Below are 24,996 nucleotides of genomic sequence, written 5' to 3'. Positions count from 1 at the left end.
GGAGTTCAGGGAAGTTTGTAGCGACCTGTGTGTGTGTCACAAATAGATTTTGTTCTATTTTGACTAGAAATACAAAAGCACTACTAGACATGTTAAACTACTAGTTATTTAATCCAGGCTGCAGCTGCTGAAAGGTTGACTGTACTGAGGTTTGTGGCCAGAGCTGGCAAACGTGTTGTTCTGAAGTCTGATGTCTCACACCTGAAGAGTCTGTTTATGTCGTGTTGTAATGACCTTTTTCTGTTCCTGGCGTCAGAAATAGAAATCAAAGGGAGATGATGCCTCACTCTGTTAATCAACTCTTTGACACATTTCCTTTCTTAATTTAAAGATCACAACTCCATTAGTGAACAATGGATTGCCAGTCTGCCACTTTTTAGTGAGGCTTGAAAGGATTTGCTGTGAAGCTACACCTGCCCATCTGGCTGTGTGTCACTGTGTTTGGATTGTGTTGGACAACAGTCCTAATATCTCGCCTACATCCATTACAATTTTTGAAATGTTAGATTGTACTTGGAAGAAGTTGAGTTTCAATCTGACAATTCTGAAATTGGGAGCTGTTAATGATTTCTGTTTTTCACATAACTATATAATGATGTGATCAGTCAAAGCAAATTAAAAGATGCTGCTATTTACTGAACACAACTGAATAATTCTACAAGGATGTTATCGCAGTCTTCCTCAGTATTTAACTACACCCCCCAATTTAGTGTCATCTGCAAATTTTGAAATTGTACTTCTGATTCCCAAGTCCAAATCATTCATGTAAATGGTGAACAACAGTGGTCCCAGCACCGATCCCCGTGGAACGCCACTTCCCACCTTCCGCCCGTCTGAGTAAATACCTTTAACTCATCCCGTCACTATAACTGGACTTGTCTCCATTCCCGTGCTGAGGGGATTGCTGTACCAGACGGGAGGGGGTACATTTGGGGATTCTCGATTCTCCACCAATTCCCATTCCCCTTTTTGGTGGATAATGGAGGTGCCACTGTGTGTAATGTGCAAGTCAGTAAGAATTGTCCGCAAGGATTAATCAGCACTTTCTAAATGGAGATGTTAATCAGTGGAACCTTTCAGGCACTGAATTGTAGATTTTATACTAAAGATTAATATACGATTGAAGTAAAAGTTCATCATTTTATTGTAAAATAATTCAGGGACTCTCATCAGAAATTAAGGGGAAAGATCAGACAGCGGTTCTTAAATAAACACTGCAGCCCCGACAAGTCAATCAGCTATATATCCAGAATATTAAACTCCAGCCAAGTTATAGGGGTTATTAACATCAGCAGAAACAAACTCCGACTGTCAGAATGAACATGGTTCAGTCCTGGATGTGATTAACAGCAGCAATAACAGCAGAATCCAACCCCTGCACTCACTTGTGAACTCGCTGGTGTCTCAGCATGTGGGAGGACCGAGTGAATCCCTTCCCACACACGGAGCAGGTGAATGGCATCTCCCCAGTGTGAACTTGCCGGTGTGTCAGCAGGTTGGATGACCGAATGAATCCTTTCCCACACACGGAGCAGGTGAATGGCCTCTCCCCAGTGTGAATGCGATGGTGTCTCAGAAGGTCGGAGGAATTAGTGACTCCCGTCTCACACATGGAGCAGGTGAACGGCCTCTCCCCGGTGTGACTGCGTCGATGAATTTCCAGCCGGGACGGGGAGCTGAATCCCTTCCCACAGTCCCCACATTTCCACGGTTTCTCCGTGGTGCGGGTGTACTTGTGTCTCTCCAGGTTGGACGATCAGTTGAAGCCTCGTCCACACACAGAACACGTGTACGGTTTCTCCCCGCTGTGAATGATGCGATGTTTTTCAGACTGTGTAACTGGTTAAAGCTCTTTCCACAGTCAGTGCACTGGAACACTCTCACTTGGGTCTGTGTCTTGGTGCTTTTCCAGTCACACTGATGTTTGAAATCTTTTCCCACTGACAGAACCGGCTAACATTTCTCCTTCCACATTCAAAGGCCGATGATATTCCCTGTAAAAGCAGTTTACAAAAGACATCACTAAGTTCAGGATTAAAATGCAGAACAGATAATTCCAGTTTCTATGGAACATTCTCTCCTCTCTTATTACATAGAATTACCCAGATTGTACAGCACAGAAACAGGCCATTCGGCCCAACTGGTCCATGATGTGTTTATGCTCCACACGAGCCTCCTCCCATCTCTCTTCATCTCACCCTATCAGCATCTCCTTCTATTCCTTTCTCCCATGTGTTTATCCAGCTTCCCCTTAAATACATCCCTGCTCTTCGCCTCAACTACTCCCTGTGGCAGCAAGTTCCACATTCTCAGCACTCTCTGGGTGAAGGAGTTTAATCTAAATAGGACTTTCCTGGGCAGCCAATGAACACTGCTGCCTCTTTTGTGCATTTCCTGGTGAGGCGAAACAGTTGATATTTTCTGATCAAAAAGAGCTGAGCTCGGCAGCATTAGTCCTGTTTTGCCTCCTTTGGAGACCAGGTGTACGAGCAGAGTGAGCGCAGCCTTCACAGCAACCGTAATAAAATTGTTACTGTTGTGAAGGAACTTTGTGTCAGTGCACTGGACCACAAACAAAGTATGTGTGTCAATTATTGTCTTATTACCCTACTGTAAAGTGCCATGAGATGCTTTAAAAGCTCTATATAAATGTAAATTGTTGTTGGTGTATAGAGTGCTCTGTTGAAATTTAGTGAAATGATCAATAACCAAGGAAGATCATTTCTTTGTTTGGTTCTGTTAGTTTTCATAGAATCATGGAAATGTACAGCACGAAGGAGGCCATTCGGCCCATCGTGCCTGTGCTGACTCTTAGAATGAGCACTCGTGCTTAGTCCCACATCCCTGCTTGTTGTCCGTAACCCTGTAAGATCCTCATCCTCGAGTACCCGTCCAACTCCCTTTTAAAATCATTGATGGAATCAGCTCATGACCTTTTCAGGAAGAGCGTTCCCGATCCCTACAACTCTGAGTTTTATTCAATTGTTGCCACAGTTGCCTTCTGTGAAGGTTTAATAATAAATGCATTTTGCTATGAAAGAAATTAAAAGATTCCTAGTATATAAATAGAGAGATGCATCAAAATGTTAAAATTGTGGGAGGGAGGGCAGTGCTCCCCAGGGCCCAATAAACAATGGAATTCTTGTTTCCCAAAGATGAAGTCCCAGAGCTGCCTCTGGCTCGGTTCCACCTGCCCTATTCTGACAAGCTAAGGTGTTGGTCAGTGCCCTGTGATTGCCCAGTGGGCAGAAAGTGGCAAACCTAGAAATATGACCAAAATAACACATTTTAACCCCAAAGCTGTAAATCCCCGGCCCACACACTCTCCCTCCTCCCTGTGCTGAAATCCAAACCCATCGCACCATCTCCAATATTTCTTTCCTCCACTCCCAGTTTTCCCCCTCCCTCTACTCTGGTTGGGTTCAGTTCTCACACCCGCTGTGTGCAGAGTGAGAATAAAATCAGTAAGTCAATGATTGTCTCTCCTGGTCACTGGGCCCTGAAGCCCCGCCCACTCACTGTACCTGGCCAAGATGGCTGCGCATGCGCCGTGGTCCCGCTCTGTCCAAGATGGCGGCCATTAACCCCGCTAACCCTGGCGGCCGGGCCGGTCACGGCGAGGCAAACACGGGGCCTGTGGGCTCTTATTCGGGGCCTGAGGAGTACACAGGGTGTTTATGCAGCTTTCCAGCCCAGCCGTGGGTCCAATTCTACCCGAGCCCACAATCTCCTACCGCCTCCTGGAACCGTGTCTTCCTCATCAGCCCAAAGCCTCCACTGGCACTGCGCATGCTCAGAGCACCGCCCAGTCTTGCGCCTGCGCACTGAGCTCCTGTGGTCATTGATGGGACACATTCTGCCGCGCGGGGGATTCTGGGTAAACGCCCCACTATGGAAAGCCCCAATTGTAAATATTTGTTTACCATAAACTGCACTCAGAAATTGGAGGCATATTGTCGCAATTTGAAGATGACGCCAAATTGGGTGATATATACCTAATAATTTTGACTGCACAGAAATACAGGAATACATAAACAGGCTTGCAGACTGTGCAGATAAATGGGAAATGAAATTCAATATAGTGAAATGTGAGGTGGTTCATTTTGGTGGGAGGAATAAGGAGGCCACCTATTCCTAAGAAGGTAAGAAACTAAATGGAGTAAAGTAGCAAAGAAATCTGGAAACACACACACATAAATTGCTAAAAGTAGTAACGCAAGTTGATAAGGCCATAAAGCGTGGAAAGAAAATACTGGGGTTCTTTTCTAGAGGAATATAATACAAATGCAGGGAGGTAATGTTAGATTTATATAGAACCTTGGTTAGACCACACTTGAAGTACTGTGGGCAGTTCTGGTCTCCATATAACAGGATATTGAAGCACTGAAGAAAGTGCAGAATAGATTTACAAAGGTGTCACCAGAGAGGATGCAACTAGCAAACAAGATTGAGCAAGCTGGGGCTCTTTACTCTGGTAAAGAGATGACTAAGAGGAGACCTGTTAGAGGTCTTTAACATTATGTCAGGGTTCGAAACCGTGGAGAAGGAGAAACTTTCCATTTATCGGTGAGTCTGATAGTAGCTGCACTGTGGTAGTTTTCAGTATTTGAAGAAAACCCTTTAAAACGTGAAGTGTTTGGAAAAAGTAAAAATAAACTCCATTGAAGGCAAACACAATCAGCAGAATTTTTACCTGCATCTTCACCCTTTGATTAATTTGATATATACCCAGAATATTAAACTCCAGCCCAGTTATAGGGGTTGTCAGCAGAAACATATCTCAACTGTCAGAATGAACACAGTTCAGTCCGAGATTTGATTAAGAGCAGCAATAACAGCAGCTTCCAACCCCTGCCGTCACATGTGAACTCATGGGTGTGTCAGCAGGTTGGATGAACGAGTAATTTATTTCCCACACAGGGCTTCTCCCCTGTCTGAGTGCTTTGGTGTATCTGCAGATTGTTTATGCTTTTGAAGCTCTTCTCACAGTCCAGACATTTAAAAGGTCTATCACCAGTGTGAACCAGCTGGTCTATCAATGTGCAAACATTAGTGCATGACTGAGTGAATCGCTTCCCACACACTGTCTCTTTAAACAATGACCTCAACCCCACAGGCAAGCAGAGGCACTCTACCTTTACCCAAAAAACACACAACATAGAGAAGGGTTAATTCTCCGCCCCACTATAACAGTGAACTCTCCGTCCTCTGCCTCCTACACTGTTCCAATGAAGCTCAACGTAAGCTCGAGGAACAACACCTCATCTTTCCATCAGGAACTCTACAGCCTTCCAGACTCAACATTGAGTTCAACAGTTTCAGATCATAACCTCTGCCCCAATTTTTTCTGATGGCAGTTGTTGCTGATGATTCTGATATTCCCATTTACACATCCTCTAGACCCATCTTTTGTTTCTTTACTTGTCCCTTTACCATCTCCTTTTGGCATCCACCAACATCCCTTTTGTCATTTAATCTCTCCTGTCTTCCATCCTATCACAGGCCTTCTGCTTTGTTCTTTCCTCCCCCCCCCCCCACTTTCCCTGCATAAAACCGGTTACATCTCTGACTTTTTCCAGTTCTGACGAAATTTCATCGACCTGAAACGTTATTAGAATCATAGAAATTACAGAAATTTACGGCACAGAAGGAGGCTATTTGGCCCATCTTGTCTGTGCCGGCTGAAAAAGAGCTACCCAGCCTAATCCCACTGTCCAGCTCTTGGTCCGTAGCCTTGTAGGTTACAGCACCTCAAGTGCATATCGGAATACTTTTTAAATGTGATGAGGGTCTCTGCCTCTACCACCCTTTCAGACAGTGAGTTCCAGACCCCCACCACCCTCTGAATGAAAAAAAGTTCTCCTCAACTCCCCTCTAATCCTTCTACCAATTACATTAAATCTATGCTTCCTGTTTATTGACCTCTCTGCTACGGGGAATAGGTCCTTCCTATCCATTCTATCTCGGCCCCTCATACATCACAATTAGGTCTCCCTTCAGCCTCCTCTGTTCCAAAGAAAACAACCCCAGCCTATCCAGTCTTTCCTCATAGCTAAAATTCTCCAGTCCTGGCAACATACTCGTGAATCTCCTCTGTACCCTCTCTAGTGCAATCACATCTTCGTGTAATGTGGTGACCTGAGCTGTACTCAGTACTCTAGCTGTGTCCTAACTAGTGTTTTATACAGTTTTAGCATAACCTTGCTGCTCTTTTCGGACATACAATGACAAGAAGGAAACCTTCCTCCACAAAGCAATGCAGATAATTTAATCAGTAATGCTGCACCATATTTTGTGGATAAAGTCACACTTACTTTTTTTTTTAATGGGAACAGGTGCATAAAAGAGTTCAATGATCATGTTAACACCAAAAATTAAAAACACTAAATACAACCCTTCATGTTCGCTGACACAACATAAGCAGCCTTGTAAAGTGGCTGGGAACTAAACCCGAGGTTATGAGGATTTCAAACAGCAAGCTGTGAGAGTGACTGGCAATGATGTGATGACATGGGAATTTTGGCTACAGATATACTGGCCCTGTGGGAGACTAATAACCAAATGTAGTGTTGCTAGAAGGAGGAGTGAACACCCACAGGACCACTGACTACTGGCAACCGAACAAGGCAAATTCTATTTTTACTACATGGGATTCTGGGAATGTTACCAGAGTTTTGGAGGCTGAATTCTGCAATTCATCCATTTTTTCCTGTGAAAACCATAAAATCGTTTGCTATAATGTTCTTATATTTAGACAGATGGTTCACATTGGCTATTTGTAGCTTTAAGAAGATGCCTGACTTATTGGCATTTAAAGCAAACAGTAGTTTATCTTTTACAATTCCTGGTGGAATATTCTGAATTTTGTTTGTACAAGATCACAGGATAGGTTTGGATGAAGATGGCCCTTCAGCCCATTTAATCTCCTTCTTACCATCTTTCCATTACAGCATCTGTTTCTTAATTACTCCAGTGTCCTGGCATAAACCACCCTGCTGGCAACCCATTTCAGCTGTTGATCACCCTCTGAGTAAAGAAAGATTTCCTGCCATCTATCCTAAATTTGCTCTTCACACCCATGAACCCTGTGCCCTCATGTCCTGCTGCCCAGATGTATCTGAAAGTATTGTTCCAGATTTACTTTCTCTATCCAGGTAAGTATTTATATTCCTCTATTAATGTTGCTTCTAAGACCTGTCTTCTTGAGGTTGAAGAAGAGGACTTGCTTATCAAGTTGTACATCATAACTCTTCCCTCTAACACCATGGATCAGGGTTTGTTGCTTTCTTCTAGATTGCCAGTAAGACCTGGATGGCTCCCATAATATCACGGTGACCAGGACTATATGCAGCATACCAAGTGCAATGTGACCAGGGCAGCTTCGACATTAGCTCTAGGTATTTGAACTGAACTGATTTGACAATATGATCCAGCATGCTATTTCCTTTGTTTATTGATGAGCCACACCTTTTAGGAATGATGAGTGGTGACTCAACTAACACCCTAAGGTTTGTCTCAACTTCCCACTTGACAAGGTCTATCCCACCCATTTCTATTTTTCCCATATAAACAGTATCTTGCCTTTTTCTATCTTGAGTTTCATCTGCCAATGGTCATTCTTGGAAAGCTCCCTTTGTAAGATCCAAGTTGCCTTGTCTGAATTCACATTCTTTCCTAGCTTGGTGTCATCTCGAAATTCAACTGTTTTATATTATGATTATGATTCCAGGTCACCTTTGTAGACCAAGACCAGGAGGGATTCCCAGCATGGACCCCTGGGGTAACCCACTCAGTATCCTCCTTTTGCAACCCAGCTTCACCTCGACAGTAATTAATCAATATGCATGTTTCACCTTGAAACCTACTGACCTTAGTTTGTAAAGAAGTCCCTCATGCAATACTTTATCAAAGGCCTTTTTGATGTCCAGGTACACTACACCATTTAATTTGGGATACGCCCCATTTAATTCGGGACGTCACCTCTTTCAAAAGAAGTTGGTTAGGGAAGATCTATCTATTAACGCTGATTCTCGCTCCACAGATGCTGCCTGACATGCTGAGTATTTCCTGTTTTTATTTATAATAGAGAAGGGTGAAGCTGTGTCTGTGCCTTTAACGGCAGCTGCCCAGACACAGGGTGCTGTCCCTTTAAGAATGAGTGACGGGGACAATCCAGATTCCTGTGTCAGGTTTTCTGGGGAGGATGTCAGGACCCCAGCGCGCAGGTGTGGGACAGGTTCTGCGCGGTCGCTGGGCGGAGCTGCAGGTCAGCGGGAGCGGGAGATTAATAAACTGCAGGTAGGCCGTGCTACAGGGTTTATAAAGTTGGAGAACGGCCTCAGGCCCGAATGAGATCCCGCGGCCCGGTCTGTGTTCCACCGGATGGCAGCCGTGAGGCTTTTTCTCGGTGACAGGCCCGGGTTACGCGCCGCCATCTTGGTGGAGGAAAGACAGGCCGGTTCCACCTGCAGCACGGTGCATGCGCGGCCATCTTTGTACAGGAACAGACAGTGGGCGGGGCTTCAGGGTCCCAGTGACCAGGAGAGACAACCATTGAATCATTGATTTTATTCTCACTCTGCACACAGCGGGTATAGAACTGAACCCAACCAGAGTAGAGAGAGGGGGAAAAGTGCGAGTGGGGGACAGAAATGGTGGAGATGGTGCAATGGGTTTGGATTTCAGCACAGGGAAGAGAGAGAGTGTGTGGGATGGAGATTTACAGCTCTGGGGGAAGAAGAGAGGAAAAAATGTTCCATAGAAACTAGAATTGTCTGTTCTGAATTTCTATCCTGTACTTACAATGATGTCTTTTGTAAACTCCTTTTACAGGGTATTAGAAGGTGAGGATTTGCAGACGGGAAACTCAAACCAAACATCACATCAAGATCTGAGAGTCACTCCATTCATCAGGACCCGAATATCATCGGCCTTTGAATGTGGAAAGAGAAATATTTGTCTGCTCTGTCTGTGGGAAAAGATTTCAAACATCAGTGTGACTGGAAAAGCACCGAGACACACACACCCGAGTGAGAGTGTTCCATAGAAGATAGGAGGAGTAGGCCATTCGGCCCTTCGAGCCTGCTCCGCCATTCAATGTGATCATGGCTGATCATCCAAACTCAGTACCTGGTTCCTGCCTTTTCCCCATATCCCTTGAGCCCTTCAGCCTCAAGAAACATATCCAACTCTTTCTTGAATATATTTAATGAACTGGCCTCCACCGCCCTCTGTGGCAGAGAATTCCACAGGTTCACCACTCTCTGGGTGAAGAAATTCCTCCTCATTTCAGTCCTAAATGGCTTACCCCTTATCCTTAGACTATGACCCCTGGTTCTGGACTCCCCGGCCATCAGAAACATCCTTCCTGCATCTAGTCTGTCCAGACCTGACAGAATTTTATAGGTTTCGATGAGATCCCCTCTCAATCTTCTAAACTCCAGTGAGTATAAGCCCAATCGACACAATCTCTCCTCATACGTCATTCCTGCCATCCCAGGTATCAGCCTGGTGAATCTTCACTGCACTCCCTCCATGGCAAGAAAGTCCTTCCTCAGGTATGGTGACCAAAACTGCACACAATACTCAAGGTGCGGTCTCACCAAGGCCCTGTACAACTGTAGCAAGACATCCTTGTTCCTGTACTCGAACCCTGTTGCTACGAAGGCCAACATACCATTTGCCGCCTTAACCGCCTGCTGCACCTGCATGCTTACCTTCAGCGACTGGTGCACAAGGACAACCAGGTCTCTTTGCACTTCCCCTTCTCCCAATCTATTGCCATTCAAATAATAATCTGCCTTCCTGTTTTTGCCACCAAAGTTGATAACCTCACATTTATCCACATTATAGTGCATTTGCCATGTTACTGCCCAATCACCCAACCTGTCCAAATCGTACTGGAGTTTCCCAACATCCTCCTCGCAGCTTACCCTCCCGCCCAGCTTTGTGTCGTCTGCAAATTTGGAGATATTACATCCAATTCCCTCGTCCAGATCATTAATATATTGATATACCTATCAATTCATCCAATAAAAAGCGACGAGTTAGGAACGTAACTAAAGGTTTTTATTGACTAAATAACAGAGCCCACCCTCGTGGGTGATCGGGTCCAACAAGGAGGAATACCAGCCAGTCGACTACCTTTATACCTGGGCAGGTAGGTGGAGCCATGGGCGGAGTCGGAGGTGGTCAGCCCAGGTATAACAGCACGACAAGAGGCGACCTCGTATAGTGATACAACAGTGAGAACGGTGATAACAATACAACAGTGATAACTATAGTGTAACGATAGTGAACGATAAAAGTGGTTTACCACATTCACCCCTTGTTTAGATTTGAGTCCGGCGGGGTGAAGTGTACTACCAGTTCTGGTATGTCAGTCTGTCCGGAGGCCTCGTAAGCCTCTCCGATCGTCGCAGCGGCGGTGCTGCATTATCCGGTGTTAGTGCTGGTGTCTGCGTGGTCGGCGAAGGCTCGTGGGGTTCCGGCATGCCGTCTACCTGGGCTGGAATTGGGGGGGTGGTGGGGGGGGGGGGTAAAGGTGGTGTCTCCGGAGTGCCCGAGGGTGCGAGGTCTCGTAAGGAGACAGTGTCCTCCCGCCCGTCTGGGTAAGCCACGTAGGCGTACTGGGGGTTGGCGTGCAGGAGGTTCACCCTCTCGACCAGGGGGTCTGTTTTATGGGCCCTCACGTGCTTTCGCAGCAAGACGGGCCCCGGAGAGGTCAGCCAGGTTGGTAGAGTGGTTCCCGTAGTCGACTTCCTGGGGAAAACAAACATTCGTTCATGGGGGGTGGCGTTAACGGCAGTGCAAAGTAGTGACCGGATGGAGTGCAGCGCTGTCGGGAGGACTTCCTGCCAGCGGGAGGCCCTTAGACCTTAAGGCTAAGAGGACGGCCTTCCATACCGTCGCGTTCTCTCTTTCCACCTGGCCGTTCCCTCGGGGGTTGTAGCTGGTGGTCCTACTTGCTGCAATACCTCTCGCTAGTAGGAACTGATGGAGTTCCTCACTCATGAAGGAGGAGCCCCGGTCACTATGTATATAGTTCGGGAACCCGAACAAGGCGAAGAGGTCGTTCAGGCACTTGATGACCGTGGTACTGGTCATGTCTGGGCAGGGGAAGGCAAAAGGGAAACAGGAGTACTCATCAACGATGTTGAGGAAGTACACATTGCGGTCAGATGACGGTAGAGGCCCCTTAAAGTCGATGCTCAGGCGCTCGAAGGGGCGGGTGGCCTTGATCAGGCTTGCTCTGTCCGGCCTATAGAAGTGCGGTTTGCACTCGGCGCAGGTCTGGCAGTTCCTGGTCATGGTCCTGACCTCCTCGATGGAGTAGGTCAGGTTGCGGGCCTTAATGAAATGGTAAAGTCTGGTGACCCCGGGGTGGCAGAGGTCGTTGTGGAGGGTCTGAAGTCTATCAATATGCGCGCTGGCGCATGTAATTCGTGAAAGAGCATCAGGGGGTTCATTCAGCTTACCTGGCCGGTACAAGATATCATAATCGTAGGTGGATAGCTCGATTCTCCACCTCAAGATCTTGTCATTCTTGATTTTGCCCCTCAGCTTGTTATTAAACATGAAAGCAACCGAACGTTGGTCGGTGAGGAGGGTAAATCGTTTGCCTGCCAGGTAATGCCTCCAGCGCCGTACCGCCTCCACAATTGCCTGGGCTTCCTTCTCGACCGACGAGTGTCGGATCTCGGGGCCCTGTAGGGTCCTTGAGAAGGCGGCCACCGGCCTCCCCTCCTGGTTAAGGGTAGCGGCTAGGGCGAAGTCGGATGCATCGCTCTCCACTTGGAAGGGGATGGACTCATCCACTGCGTGCATTGTGGCCTTGGCTATGTCTCCCTTGATGAGGGAGAAGGCCGCGCACACTTCCTCCGTGAGGGGGAAGGATGTGGACTTCATGAGGGGTCTGGCTTTGTCCGCATAATTGGGCACCCATTGGGCATAGTAGGCGAAGAGCCCCAGGGTTCTCTTAAGTGCCTTAGGGCAGTGGGGGAGGGGTAGCTCCATGAGGGGGCGCATTCTTTCGGGGTCGGGGCCGATGAGTCCGTTCTCTACTACACAGCCAAGGATGGCAAGACGTGAGGTGTTAAACACACATTTCTCCTTATTGTAGGTGAGGTTCAGCCGTTGGGCTGTACGGAGGAATTTCTCCAGATTCACGTCGTGGTCCTGCCGGTCGCGGCCGCAGATGGTGACGTTATCTAGATAGGGGAATGTGGCCTGCAGTCCGTTCTGGTCAACCATCCGGTCCATCTCCCTTTGGAAGACCGAGACCCCGTTGGTGACACCGAAGGGGACCCTAAGGAAGTGGTATAGGCGCCCATTCGCCTCGAAGGCGGTGTACTGGCGGTCCTCGGGGTGGATAGGGAGTTGGTGGTAGGCCGACTTAAGGTCGATGGTCGAGAATACGCGGTATTGTGCAATCTGATTGACCATGTCAGATATGCGGGGAAGGGGGTATGCGTCCAGCTGGGTGTATCTGTTTATGGTCTGGCTGTAGTCGATGACCAGGCGATTTTTATCGCCGGTCTTAACGACCACGACCTGGGCACGCCAGGGGCTGTTGCTCCCCTCGATGATGCCCTCCTTCAGGAGACGCTGCACCTCAGAGCTAATGAAAGCTCTGTCCCCAGTGCTGTACCGCCTGCTCTTGGTAGCGACGGGTTTGCAGTCGGGGGTGAGGTTAGCGAACAGGGAAGGTGGCGGCACCTTGACGGTGGATAGGCTGCAGGTGTTACGCGGTGGGCGGTTTAACATTCGCTGGTTGTCGACTGTGAGTGGGGGAAGGGGTCCACCGTATGCTAGGGTTATACTTTGGAGGTGGGATTGGAAGTCCAGCCCTAGTAGGACGGCAGCGCAGAGCTGGGGGAGGACGAGGAGTTTAAAATTTTTATACTCTGTACCCTTAACCGACAAGGTCACAGCACAGTAGCCGCTAATGTCCGTGGCGTGGGACCTCGATGCCATCGAGATTCAGTTGCGCGTTGACAGGACAGGGAGGGAGTAGTGGCTCACCGTGTCTGGGTGGATGAAGCTCTCCGTGCTTCCGCTGTCGAACAGGCAGGTCGTGGCGTGGCCGTTTACTTTGATGTCCATCATCGACTTGGACAGGTGGTGTGGGCGGGCTTGATCCAGAGTGACGGAGGCTAGTGTGTAGGTAAGCTAGTCGTTGTCGTCTGCGGGCGAGGCGGTCGTCAGGTCCGGGGGCCGTCGGGCGTGGTGGGTAAAATGGCGTCTCCCACGAGGTAGGACAAAATGGCGGAGAAGATGGCTGCCCCCATAACTCACATGAGGCACTATTGGGGTCGGTTGCCTTGATCAAAGATGGCCACCCCCATGACTCACGTGTGGGGATGCTGGCCTCAGTTGCCGTGAAAGAAGATGGCCGCCCCCACAGTTCGCATGAGGCACTGCTGGCCTCTGAAGATCCGCTCCTGCAGGCCTTAGAGAAGTGGCCTTTCTTCCTGCAGGTTGAGCAGGTAGAGTTCCTGGCTGGGCAGCGCGACCTCGGGTGCTTCTCCTGGCCGCAAAAGAAGCAGCCGGCGGCCCGATCGCGGGTGCCCGATGTCGGAGCCGGTACCGGGGGTGGCGGGCCCGGTCGGGTCCGGGACGCCGACGCTGAGGTAGGTCCCGGGGGCGGCGCTGCGAAGGGTATTGCGGTAGGGGTCGGGCCCGAGTCCCAGGGTCGCGAGCAGTACCTGGAAAACACCTCCTGGTCCTGATGGGCCGCCTCTAGGGAGAGAGCGAGGGCTTCAGCTTTGTCCAGGTCGAGGTCTTTAGCTTCAAGCAGTCTTTGCCGTGAGTAGTCGGACCGTAGGCCTTTCACAAAGGCATCGCGGATATTATCTTCCGTATTTTCAACAGCCGTCACCGCTTTAAAGTCACAGTTCCTGCCGAGTGCTCTTAGCGCCCGTAAAAATTCAGCTACAGACTCTCCTGGCTGTTACGGGCGGGATCTTAGGAGGTGCCTGGTGTACATGTAATTTACCGGGCTCCGGTACTGCTGTTTCAGTAGGTTGATAGCGGCCTCGTATGTAGTCGTGTCCTGGATGAGTGCGTATACTCTCGGGCTCGCTTGGGCGTTCAGAAGTCTTAGTTTGGATCTCTGCGGGACGCCGGATTCTTCCAGGTAGGATTCGAAGCAGTCCAGCCAGTGTCATAGAGTCATAGAGTTTTACAGCACAGAAAGAGGCCCTTCGGCCCATCGTGTCTGCGCCGCCCATCCATCCCTGTCCAGTCTAATCCCATTTTCCAGCATTTGGTCCATAGCCTTGTATGCATTGGCATTCCAAGTGCTCATCCAAATGCTTCTTGAATGTTGTGAGGGTTCCTGCCTCTACCACCCTTTTGGGCATTGAGTTCCACATTCCAACCACCCTCTGGGTGAAAAAGTTCCTCCTCAAATCCCCTCTAAATCTCCTGCCCCTTACCCTGAATCTATGCCCCCTCGTTATTGACCCCCCTACTAAGGGGAAAAGTTCCTCTTTGTCTACCCTATCTATGCCCCTCATCATTTTGTATACCTCAATCAGGTCCCCCCTCAGCCTTCTTTGCTCCAAGGAAAACAACCCCAGCCTGTTTAGTCTTTCTTCATAGCTGAGGCGCTCCATCCCAGGTAACATCCTGGTGAATCTTCTCTGCACCCTCTCCAAAGCAATCACATCCTTCCTATAGTGAGGCGACCAGAACTGCACACAGTACTCCAGCTGTGGCCTCACCAGCGTTTTGTACAGCTCCATCATAACCTCCCTGCTCTTATATTCTATGCCTCGGCTAATGAAGGCAAGTATCCCATATGCCTTTGTAACCACCTTATCTACCTGTTCCGCTGCCTTCAGGGATCTATGTACATGTACACCAAGGTCCCTCTGACCCTCTGTACTTCCTAGGGTCCTACCACTCATTGTGTATTCCCTTGCCTTATTTGTCCGTCCAAAATGCATCACCTCGCACTTTTCAGGGTTAAATTCCATTTGCCACTTTTCCGCCCATCTGACCAACCCGTTTATATCGTCCTGTAGCCTGAGGCTTTCCTCCTCGCAATTGACCACCCCACCAATTTTCGTGTCATCTGCGAACTTGCTGATCATACCTTTTACATTCTCATCCAAATCATTTATGTAGATCACAAACAACAAGGGACCCAGCACCGATCCCTGAGGTACCCCACTGGACACAGGCTTCCAGTCACAAAAGCAACCTTCGACCATCACCCTCTGCCTCCTGCCACTCAGCCAGTTTAGGATCCAACGCGCCAAGGCACCCTGGATCCCATGGGCTCTTACCTTCTTGACCAGTCTCCTATGCGGGACTTTGTCAAAGGCTTTACTGAAGTCCATGTAAACCACATCCACAGCATTTCCCTCATCCACCCCCCTAGTCACCCCCTCGAAAAATTCAATCAGATTTGTCAGACATGATTTACCCTTGACAAAGCCATGCCGACTATCCCCGATTAATCCTTGCCTCTCCAAGTGGAGACTAATTTTGTCCCTCAGAATTTTTTCCAATAATTTCCCTACCACAGATGTTAGGCTCACTGGCCTGTAATTCCCTGGTTTATCCCTGCTACCCTTCTTGAATAATGGTACTACATTAGCTGTTCTCCAGTCCTCTGGTACATCCCCTGTGGCCAGAAAGGTTCTGAAAATTTGTGTCAGAGCCCCTGCAATCTCCTCCTTTGCCTCCCACAGCAGCCTGGGATACATCTCGTCCAGGCCTGGGGATTTATCCACTTTTTGGCCTGCTAAAACCGCTAGCACCTCCTCCCTCTCGATGCTAATATGTTCAAGTATGTCACAGTCCCCTTGCCCAATTTCTATGTCTGCATCGTCTTTCTCCATAGTGAACACAGATGCAAAAAATTCATTTAAAACCCCGCCTACATCATCTGGCTCTACACACAGATTGCCACTTTGGTCCCTAATGGGCCCTACCCTTTCCCTGGTTATCCTCTTGCCCTTAATATACTTATAAAACATCTTAGGATTTTCCTTTATTTTGCTCGCCAGTGTTATTTCATGGCCCCTCCTCGCCCTCCTAATTTCTTTTTTAAGCATGCCCCTGCACTTTTTATACTCCTCTAGGGCTTCTTCCGTCTTTAGTCTTTTGTAACTGCCAAAAGCCCCCCTTTTATTTCTAATGCATTTTTGTATATCCCTTGTCATCCAAGGTTCCCTTTGCTTGTTGGTCCCACCCTTGGCCTTTACAGGAACATGTTGGCGCTGTACTCTCTCTATTTCCCTTCTGAAAGTCTCCCACTGTTTTAGATACATAGATACATAGAAGATAGGAGCAGGAGTAGGCCATTCGGCCCTTCGTGCCTGCTCCGCCATTTAATGAGATCATGGCTGATCCTTTAATTCAGTATCCCGTCCCCGCCTTCTCTCCGTAACCCTTAACCCCTTTTGCCCGTAGAAATATATCTAATTCCCTCTTAAATATATTTAATGAGCTGGCATACACTGCCCTCTGTGGCAATGAGTTCCACAGGTTCACCACTCTCTGAGTGAAGAAATTCCCCCTCATCTCTGTCCTAAATGGTTTAGCCCTTATCCTTAAATTATGTCCTCTAGTTCTGTTCTCACCCGCCAAGGGAAACATTCCTTCTGCATCCAGTCTGTCTAGACCTGTCAGAATTTTATACACTTCTATGAGGTCCCCTCTCAATCTTCTAAACTCCAGTGTGTACATCCCTAAACTACATAGTCTCTCCTCATAGGTCATTCCCGCCATTCCTGGTATCAGCCTGGTGAATCGCCGCTGCACCCCCTCCATGGCAAGAACATCCTTCCTCAGATGAGGCGACCAAAACTGTACACAGTACTCGAGGTGTGGTCTCACCAGTGCCCTGTACAGCTGCAGCAAGGTATCCCTGTTCCTGTATTCTAACCCTTTTGCTATGAAGGCCAGCATACCGTTTGCCTTCTTGACCGCCTGTTGCACCTGCATGCTCGCCTTCAGTGACTGGTGTACAAGAACACCCAGGTCTCTCTGTACTTCCCCCTCTCCCAATCTATTGCCATTTAAATAATAATTTGCCCTCCCGTTCCTGCACCCAAGGTGGATAACTTCGCACTTGTCCACATTATAGTGCATCTGCCATTTATCCGCCCAATCGCCCAGTCTGTCCAAATCGCTCTGGAGCTTCCTGGTCTCTTCCTCTGAGCCCACCCCCCCTCCTAGTTTAGTGTCGTCTGCAAATTTGGAAATGCTGCATCCGACTCCCTGATCCAGGTCATTAATGTAAATTGTGAACAGCTGGGGGCCCAGGACAGATCCCTGTGGTACCCCACTTGTTACTGCCTGCCATTCAGAAAATGAGCCGTTTATTCCAACTCTCTGTTTTCTATCTGACAGCCAGTTCCCTATCCACGCCAAAACTTTCCCCTTTATCCCATGAGCCTCAATTTTCCATGCTAATCTTTTATGTGGGACCTTATCGAAGGCCTTTTGGAAGTCCAGGTACACCACATCTACTGGCTCTCCCCCATCTATTCTACCAGTTACTCCCTCAAAAAATTCCAATAGATTAGTCAAGCACGATTTACCCTTTGTAAATCCATGTTGACTCTGTCCTATCCTGTCCCCATTTGCTAAGTGCTCCGCTATTTCATCCTTAATGATGGACTCCAGCATTTTGCCCACAACTGATGTGGATTTTCCTATAAGTAGCTGCTCCCAGTCCACTTTGGCCAGATCCTGCCTTATCATATTAAAATCGGCCTTCCCCCAATTTAGAACCCTTATTTCCGGGCCGTCTTTGTCTTTTTCCATGACCACCTTAAATCTCACCGAATTATGGTCACTGTCGCCAAAATGCTCTCCTACTGATACTTCCACCACTTGCCCGGCTACATTCCCCAGGATTAGGTCCAGTACCGCCCCCTCTCTTGTAGGACTTTCTACATGTTGGCTCAAAAAGCTCTCCTGGATGCACTTTAAGAATTCTGCACCCTCTAAGCCTTTCACACTCTGACTATCCCAATTTATATTGGGGAAGTTGAAATCCCCCACTATTATTACCCTATTATTTTCGCACTTCTCTGAGATTTGCCTACATATCTGTTCCTCTATCTCCCCCTGACTGTTTGGGGGCCTATAGTACACTCCCAGCAAAGTGCTTGCCCCCTTTTTGTTTTTAAGTTCTACCCATATGGCCTCATTAGAGGAACCCGCTAATATATCGTCCCTCCTTACAGCAGTAATTGACTCCTTAATTAATATTGCAACACCCCCTCCCCTTTTACACCCCCCTCTGTCTCGCCTGAAGATTCTATACCCCGGAATATTGAGCTGCCAGTCCTGACCCTCCCTCAACCATGTCTCCGTGATAGCAACAATATCGTACTCCCATGTGTTCAACAACAACTTCAGTTCATCCACCTTATTTGCAAGACTCCTTGCATTAAAATAAATGCCTTCCAGCCCTGCCATATTCCCTTTTGCCTTCACATATTTGTTCTGCCTTCCCAGCTGACTTGTTTTTTCCTCTGTATTTGGCTGTAAATCACCCCCCACTATAGCTCCACTCTGTACCCCATCCCCCTGCCAAGTTAGTTTAAACCCCCCCAGCAGTGCTAGCAAACCTCCCCGCAAGGATATTGGTTCCCCTCTGGTTCAGGTGTAAACCGTCCGACTTGTACAAGTCCCACCTTTCCCAGAAGCAGACCCAGTGATCCAGGAAACTAAAGCCCTCCCCCCTGCACCATCCCTTTAGCCACGCATTCATCTGTTCTATCTTCCTATTCCTATACCCACTAGCACGTGGCACGGGGAGTAATCCAGAGATTACAACCTTTGAGGTCCTGCTCTTTAATCCTTCACCTAGCTCCTTAAATTCTTGCTGCAGGACCTCATCCCTCTTTTTACCTATGTCGTTGGTACCAATGTGGACCACGACCTCTGGCTGTTCACCCTCCCCCTCCAGAATGCCCTGCAGCCGCTCAGTGATATCCTTGACCCTGGCACCAGGGAGGCAACAAACCATCCTGGATTCACGTCTACGGCCACAGAAACGCCTATCTGTTCCCCTTACTATAGAATCCCCTACCACTATTGCTCTCCCACTCTTTTTCCCCCCTTCCTGGGCAGCAGGAGCACCCCCAGTGCCAGCAAGTTGGCTGCTGCTGCCTTCCCCCGGTGAGTCATCCCCCCCAACAGTATCCAAAGCGGTATACTTGTTTGAGAGGGGAATGGTCACAGGGGTCTCCTGCACTACCTGCCTGCTTCTATTGCTCCACCTGGTGGTCACCCATTTCCTGTCTTCCTGTGCAGCCCTTCCCTGCGGTGTGACCAACTCACTAAACGTGCTATCCACGACCCTCTCAGCATCGTGAATGCTCAACAACCCATCCACCCGCAGCTCCAGCGCCTCAATGCGGTCTGCTAGTAGCTGCAGATGGATGCATCTCTGGCACACGTGGTCATCAGGGGCACCGGGGTCCCTGAATTCCCACATAGAGCAAGAGGAGCATATCACGGGGCTGGGCTCACCTGGCATGACCTTCCCTTTACTTAATTTAAATTAATTTACTACCACCAATTAAAAATATCTCTAAGGCGCTTGAAGTTGAGGGCTGAGTTTGCTGCCTGTGGGTTTAGATCCAGGTACGGTGGTTTGAGGGCTTGCAGCCAAGCCGGCTGGCGTGGCTGGTGTAGCCCGGTGTCTGAAGGCTGCTGTGGCTGTGCTTCTGGGAGGGCTTCTGGCTGGTCAGTAGCAAACATCTTTAAAATTTAGTCAATAAAATTGATATACCTATCAATTCGTCCAATAAAAAGCGACGAGTTAGGAACGTAACTAAAGGTTTTTATTGACTAAATAACAGAGCCCACCCTCGTGGGTGATCGGGTCCAACAAGGAGGAATACCAGCCAGTCGACTACCTTTATACCTGGGCAGGTAGGTGGAGCCATGGGCGGAGTCGGAGGTGGTCAGCCCAGGTATAACAGCGCGACAAGAGGCGACCTCGTATAGTGATACAACAGTGAGAACGGTGATAACAATACAACAGTGATAACTATAGTGTAACGATAGTGAACGATAAAAGTGGTTTACCACATATATATTGTGAACAGCTGGGGTCCTAGGACCGATCCTTGCGGTACCCCACTAGTCACTGCCTGCCACTCAGAAAACGACCCGTTTATTCCAACTCTTTGCTTTCTGTCCGCCAACCAGTTCTCTATCCAAGTCAATACCTTGCCCCCAATCCCATGTGCCTTAATTTTGCACGCTAATCTCTTGTGTGGGACCATATCAAAAACCTTCTGAAAGTCCAAATACACCACATCCACTGGTTCTCCCTTATCTATTTTACCAGTTACATCCTCAAAAAATTCCAGTAGATTAGTCAAGCATGATTTACCTTTCGTAAATCCATGTTGACTTTGTCCGATCCTGTCACTGCTTTCCAAGTGCTCTGCTATTACATCTTTTATAATAGACTCTAGCATTTTCCCCACTACCGATGTCAGGCTTACCGGTCTATAATTCCCCGCTTTTTCTCTACCACCTTTTTTGAATAGTGTGGTAACATTAGCTACCCTCCAATCCATGGGTACCGTTCCAGAGTCTATCGAGTTCTGGAACATGATCAGTAGTGCATCTACCATCTCTAGCGCCACTTCCTTAAGTACCCTGGGATGTAGACCATCAGGCCCTGGGGATTTATCGGCCTTCAGTCCCATCAATTTTCCTAACACCATTTTCCTACAAATACTGATTTCCTTCAGTTCCTCGCTTTCATCAGACCCTATGTTCCCCGGCATCTCTGGGAGGTTATTTGTGTCCTCCTTTGTGAAGACAGTACCAAAGTATGCATTTAGTTGGTCTGCCATTTCCTTGTTTCCCATTATAAATTCCCCCGATTCTGACTGTAAGGGACCTACGCTTGACTTCACTAATCTTTTTCTCTTCACATATCTATAAAAGCTTTTACAGTCAGTTTTTATGTTCCCTGATAGCTTACTCTCATATTCTATTTTCCCTTTCTTAATTAATCCCTTTGTCCTCCTTTGTTGACTCCTAAACTGCTCCCAATCCTCAGGATTATTGCTTTTTCTAGCCAATTTATATGTCCTCTCCTTGGATCTTATGTTATCCCTAATTTCCCTTGTTAGCCACGGTTGAGTCACCTTTTTTGTTTTATTTTTACGCCAAACTGGGATGAACAAATTCTGTAGCTCATCCATTCGGTCTTTGAATGTTTGCCATTGCCTATCCACCGTCAACCCTTTGAGCGCTATTCCCCACTCAATCCTACCCAACTCGCTCCTCAGACCATCGTAGTTTCCTTTATTTAAATTGAGGACTCTTGTGTCTGAGTCAACTACTTCATTCTCCATCTTAATGAAGAATTCGATCATATTATGATCGCTCCGACCCAAGGGTCTCGTACAACAACATTACTAATTAATCCTTTCTCGTTGCATAATACCCAGTCTAAGATGGCCTGATCTCTGGTTGGTTCCTCGACATATTGGTCCAGGAAACCATCCTGTAAACACTCCAGGAATTCCTCCTCCACAGTATTGTTACTAATTTGGTTGGCCCAACCTATATGTAGGTTAAAGTCACCCATGATGACTGCTGTGCCCTTATTGCATGCGTCTTTAATTTCCCTTTTAATGCCATCCCCAACCTCCACCTTACTGTTTGGAGGTCGATATACCACTCCCACTAATGTTTTTTTCCCCTTAGTATTTCCCAATTCTACCCATACAGATTCCACATCATCAGAGCTAATATCCTTCATTACAATTGTATTTATCCCTTCTTTAACCAGTAATGCTACCCCACCTCCCTTTCCTTTTTGCCTATCTTTCCTGAATATCGAATACTCCTGGATGTTGAGTTCCCAGTCTTGGCCATCCTTGAGCCACGTTTCTGTAATCCCAACCAAATCGTATTTGTTTACCTCTATTTGCGCAGCCAATTCATCCACCTTATTACAAATGCTCCTCGCATTAAGACACAAAGCCTTCAGGCTTGTTTTTTAAACGCTCTTAGCCCTATTAGAATTATTATTTACTGTGGCCATGTTTGATTTAAACCGTTGATTTCTCTGACTGCCACTTTTGTTTTTCTCCTTCCTATCTTTTGCTTTTATCCCTGTTTCCCTTTCCTCTGTCTCCCTGCTCAGGTTCCCAACCCCCTGCCATTTTAGTTTAAACACCCCCGAACAGTGCTAGCAAACTTCCCCGCAAGGATATTTATCCCGCTCTGGTTCAGGTGCAACCCGTCCGACTTGTACAAGTCCCACCTTTCCCAGAAGCAGGCCCAGTGATCCAGGAAACTAAAGCCCTCCCTCCTGCACCAACTCTTTAGCCACGCATTCATCTGCTCTATCCTCCTATTCCTATACTCACTAGCACGTGGCACCGGGAGTAATCCAGAGATTACAACCTTTGAGGTCCTGCTCTTTAATCTGCTACCTAGCTCCCTAAATTCTTGTTGCAGGACCTCATCCCTCTTCCTACCTATGTCGTTGGTCCCAATGTGAACCACGACCTCTGCCTGTTCCCCCTCCCCCTTCAGAATGCCCTGCAGCCGTTCAGTGACATCCTTGACCCTGGCACCAGGGTGGCAACAAACCATCCTGGAGTCACGTCTACGGCCACAGAACCGTCTATCTGTTCCCCTTACGATAGAATCCCCTACCACTATTGCTCTCCCACTCTTTTTCCTCCCTTCCTGAGCAGCAGGCACACCCCCGGCGCTAGGAGGTTGGCTGCTGCTGCCTTCCTCTGGTGAGTCATCCCCCTCAACAGTATCCAAATTGGTATACCTGTTTGAAAGGGGGACGGCCACAGGGGTCTCCTGCACTACCTGCCTGCTTCTACTGCTCCGCCTGGTGGTCACCCATTTCCCTCCTGCCTGTGCAGCCCTACCCTGCGGCGTGACCAACTCATCAAACGTGTAATCCACGACCCTCTCAGCATCGTGAATGCTCCACAACCCATCCATCCGCAGCTCCAGCGCCTCAATACGGCCCGTTAGTAGATGCAGCTGGATGCATTTCCGGCACACGTGGTCATCAGGGACACTGGCAGTGTCCCTGAATTCCCACATAGAGCAAGAGGAGCATAACACGGGGCTGGGCTCTCCTGGCATGACTTACCCCTTTAATTAATTTAAATTAATCCAATACCACCAGTTAAAGATATACTCTAGGGCACTTATTTACCAACTGTCCTCACTACACCACAGAGACCCAAGAAAATATAAACTGCAGAATTTAAGCTTGTAATAAAAGAGATACTCACCAACCAATCACTTACCTGCTTCCTGGTGACGTCACACTTGGATTACTTTTTACCTCTCTCCTCTGCTGTTGAATTGGTACGCCTCACCTCGCAACTGCCACCGGTTTGAAACTGCCGCCGCTTTTAAGCTCTGCCGCCGGTCACTGCCCCCTCACAGGTCCGATGCTCTGATCGGGCCTCACCTCGCAACTGCCGCCGGTTTGAAACTGCCGCCACTTTTAAGCTCTGCCGCCGGTCACTGCCCCCTCACAGGTCCGATGCTCTGATCGGGCCTCACCTCGCAACTGCCGCTGGTTTGAAACTGCCGCCGCTTTTAAGCTCTGCCGCCGGTCACTGCCCCCTCACAGGTCCGATGCTCTGATCGGGCCTCACCTTGCAACTGCCGCCGGTTTGAAACTGCCGCCGCTTTTAAGCTCTGCCGCCGGTCACTGTCCCCTCACAGGTCCGATGCTCTGATCGGGCCGCACCTCGCAGTGCACTGACTGTGGAAAGAGCTTTAACCAGTTACACAGCCTGAAAAAACATCGCACTGTTCACAGCGGGAAGAAACCGTACACGTGTTGTGTGTGTGGACGAGGCTTCAACTGATTGTCCAATCTGGAGAGACACAAGGACACCCACACCATGGAGAAACCCTGGAAATGTGAGGATTGTGGGAAGAGATTTAATTACCCATCCCAGCTAGAAACTCATCAACGCTGTCACACTGGGTAGAGACTGCTCACCTGCTCCATGTCTGGGAAGGGTTTCACTCACTCATCTGCCCTTCGATCACACCAGCGAGTTCACAGTGATGAGAGACCTTTTAAATGCGCTGATTGTGGGAACTGCTTTAAAAGTTCTGAGGGACTAATTCAACATCAGCGAGTTCACACTGATGAGAGACCGTTCAGTTGCTCCGTGTGTGGGAAGGGATTCACTCAGTCATTCCACCTCACTGTACACCAGCGAGTTCACACTGGGGAGAGGCCATTCACCTGCTGTGTGTAGGAAGGGATTCATTCAGTCATCCAACCTGCAGACACACCAGCGAGTTCACGACCGACTGCAGGGGTTGGATTCTGCTGTTATTGCTGCTGTTAATCACATCCAGGACTGAACCATGTTCATTCTGGCAGTCCGGGTTTGTTTCTGCTGATGTTAATAACCCTATAACTGGGCTGGAGTTTAATATTTTGATATGTCAAATAAATCAGCTTTGTTTCGAACACACAGTGTGTCGAGTCCTTCATTTTTCCAAGATTAGAGGAGACTAATTGATGTCCTGCTACCGACTGCTCGATTTTTGGGCCTTTTCTCCTTTCTAACTCTAGATTATTTCAGTTCTTATACCTTCGGGTACTCTCATGGACAAGTCCCAGCTCCCCTTACCTTTCAGAGTGCCTCTCCTAGCCTTGGTATCCAGGGAAGGTATCGGTAACACGCCCGGGATTACTAAACACAAATCCAGTCTGTTAATCCCTTTCAGCTACTGGGCTTAGCGTGTGACCCACAGCATCTCTCTCACCTTCGATTTGTGAATAGAGCATCACGCCTCAGAACCTGGTTTTCAATTTAATTCCACTCAGAAAATATATTTCACAAGTAAACACATCACATCAAATAATGGACAAAAAGCCAGAGAGGAGATGAGCCATTTTTCACTCAGTGAGTTGTTGTGATCTGGAATGCACTGTCTGAAAGGGGGTGGACGCAGATTCAATAGTAACTTTCAAAAGGGAAT

General features: G+C 48.2%; 1 long non-coding RNA gene and 1 pseudogene across 2 annotated transcripts; one reads left to right on the top strand and one right to left on the bottom strand.

Annotated features, from left to right (window-relative positions):
* Nucleotides 1-1,126: 1,126 nt before the first annotated feature.
* Nucleotides 1,127-3,862, bottom strand: LOC147118489 (uncharacterized). Of its 2 annotated transcripts, none has more exons than XR_015077921.1 (2): nt 3,735-3,862; nt 1,127-1,994 (listed from the first exon to the last, which is right to left on the bottom strand). It is a non-coding gene; the product is annotated as an uncharacterized LOC147118489 (long non-coding RNA). The 2 variants fall into 2 exon arrangements; XR_015077920.1 differs by having other exon boundaries at nt 3,525-3,858.
* A 4,292-nt stretch (nt 3,863-8,154) lies between these two features.
* On the top strand, nt 8,155-24,479 carry LOC147118488 (uncharacterized; annotated as a pseudogene).
* The last annotated feature ends 517 nt before the right edge of the window (nt 24,480-24,996 follow it).

Source organism: Somniosus microcephalus, chromosome 4 (genome assembly GCF_052327205.1).
Source record: "Somniosus microcephalus isolate GS21.2 chromosome 4, FLI_Smic_1.0, whole genome shotgun sequence".
Taxonomy (NCBI): domain Eukaryota; kingdom Metazoa; phylum Chordata; class Chondrichthyes; order Squaliformes; family Somniosidae; genus Somniosus; species Somniosus microcephalus.
This window is presented reverse-complemented; position numbering and strand designations above follow the sequence as displayed.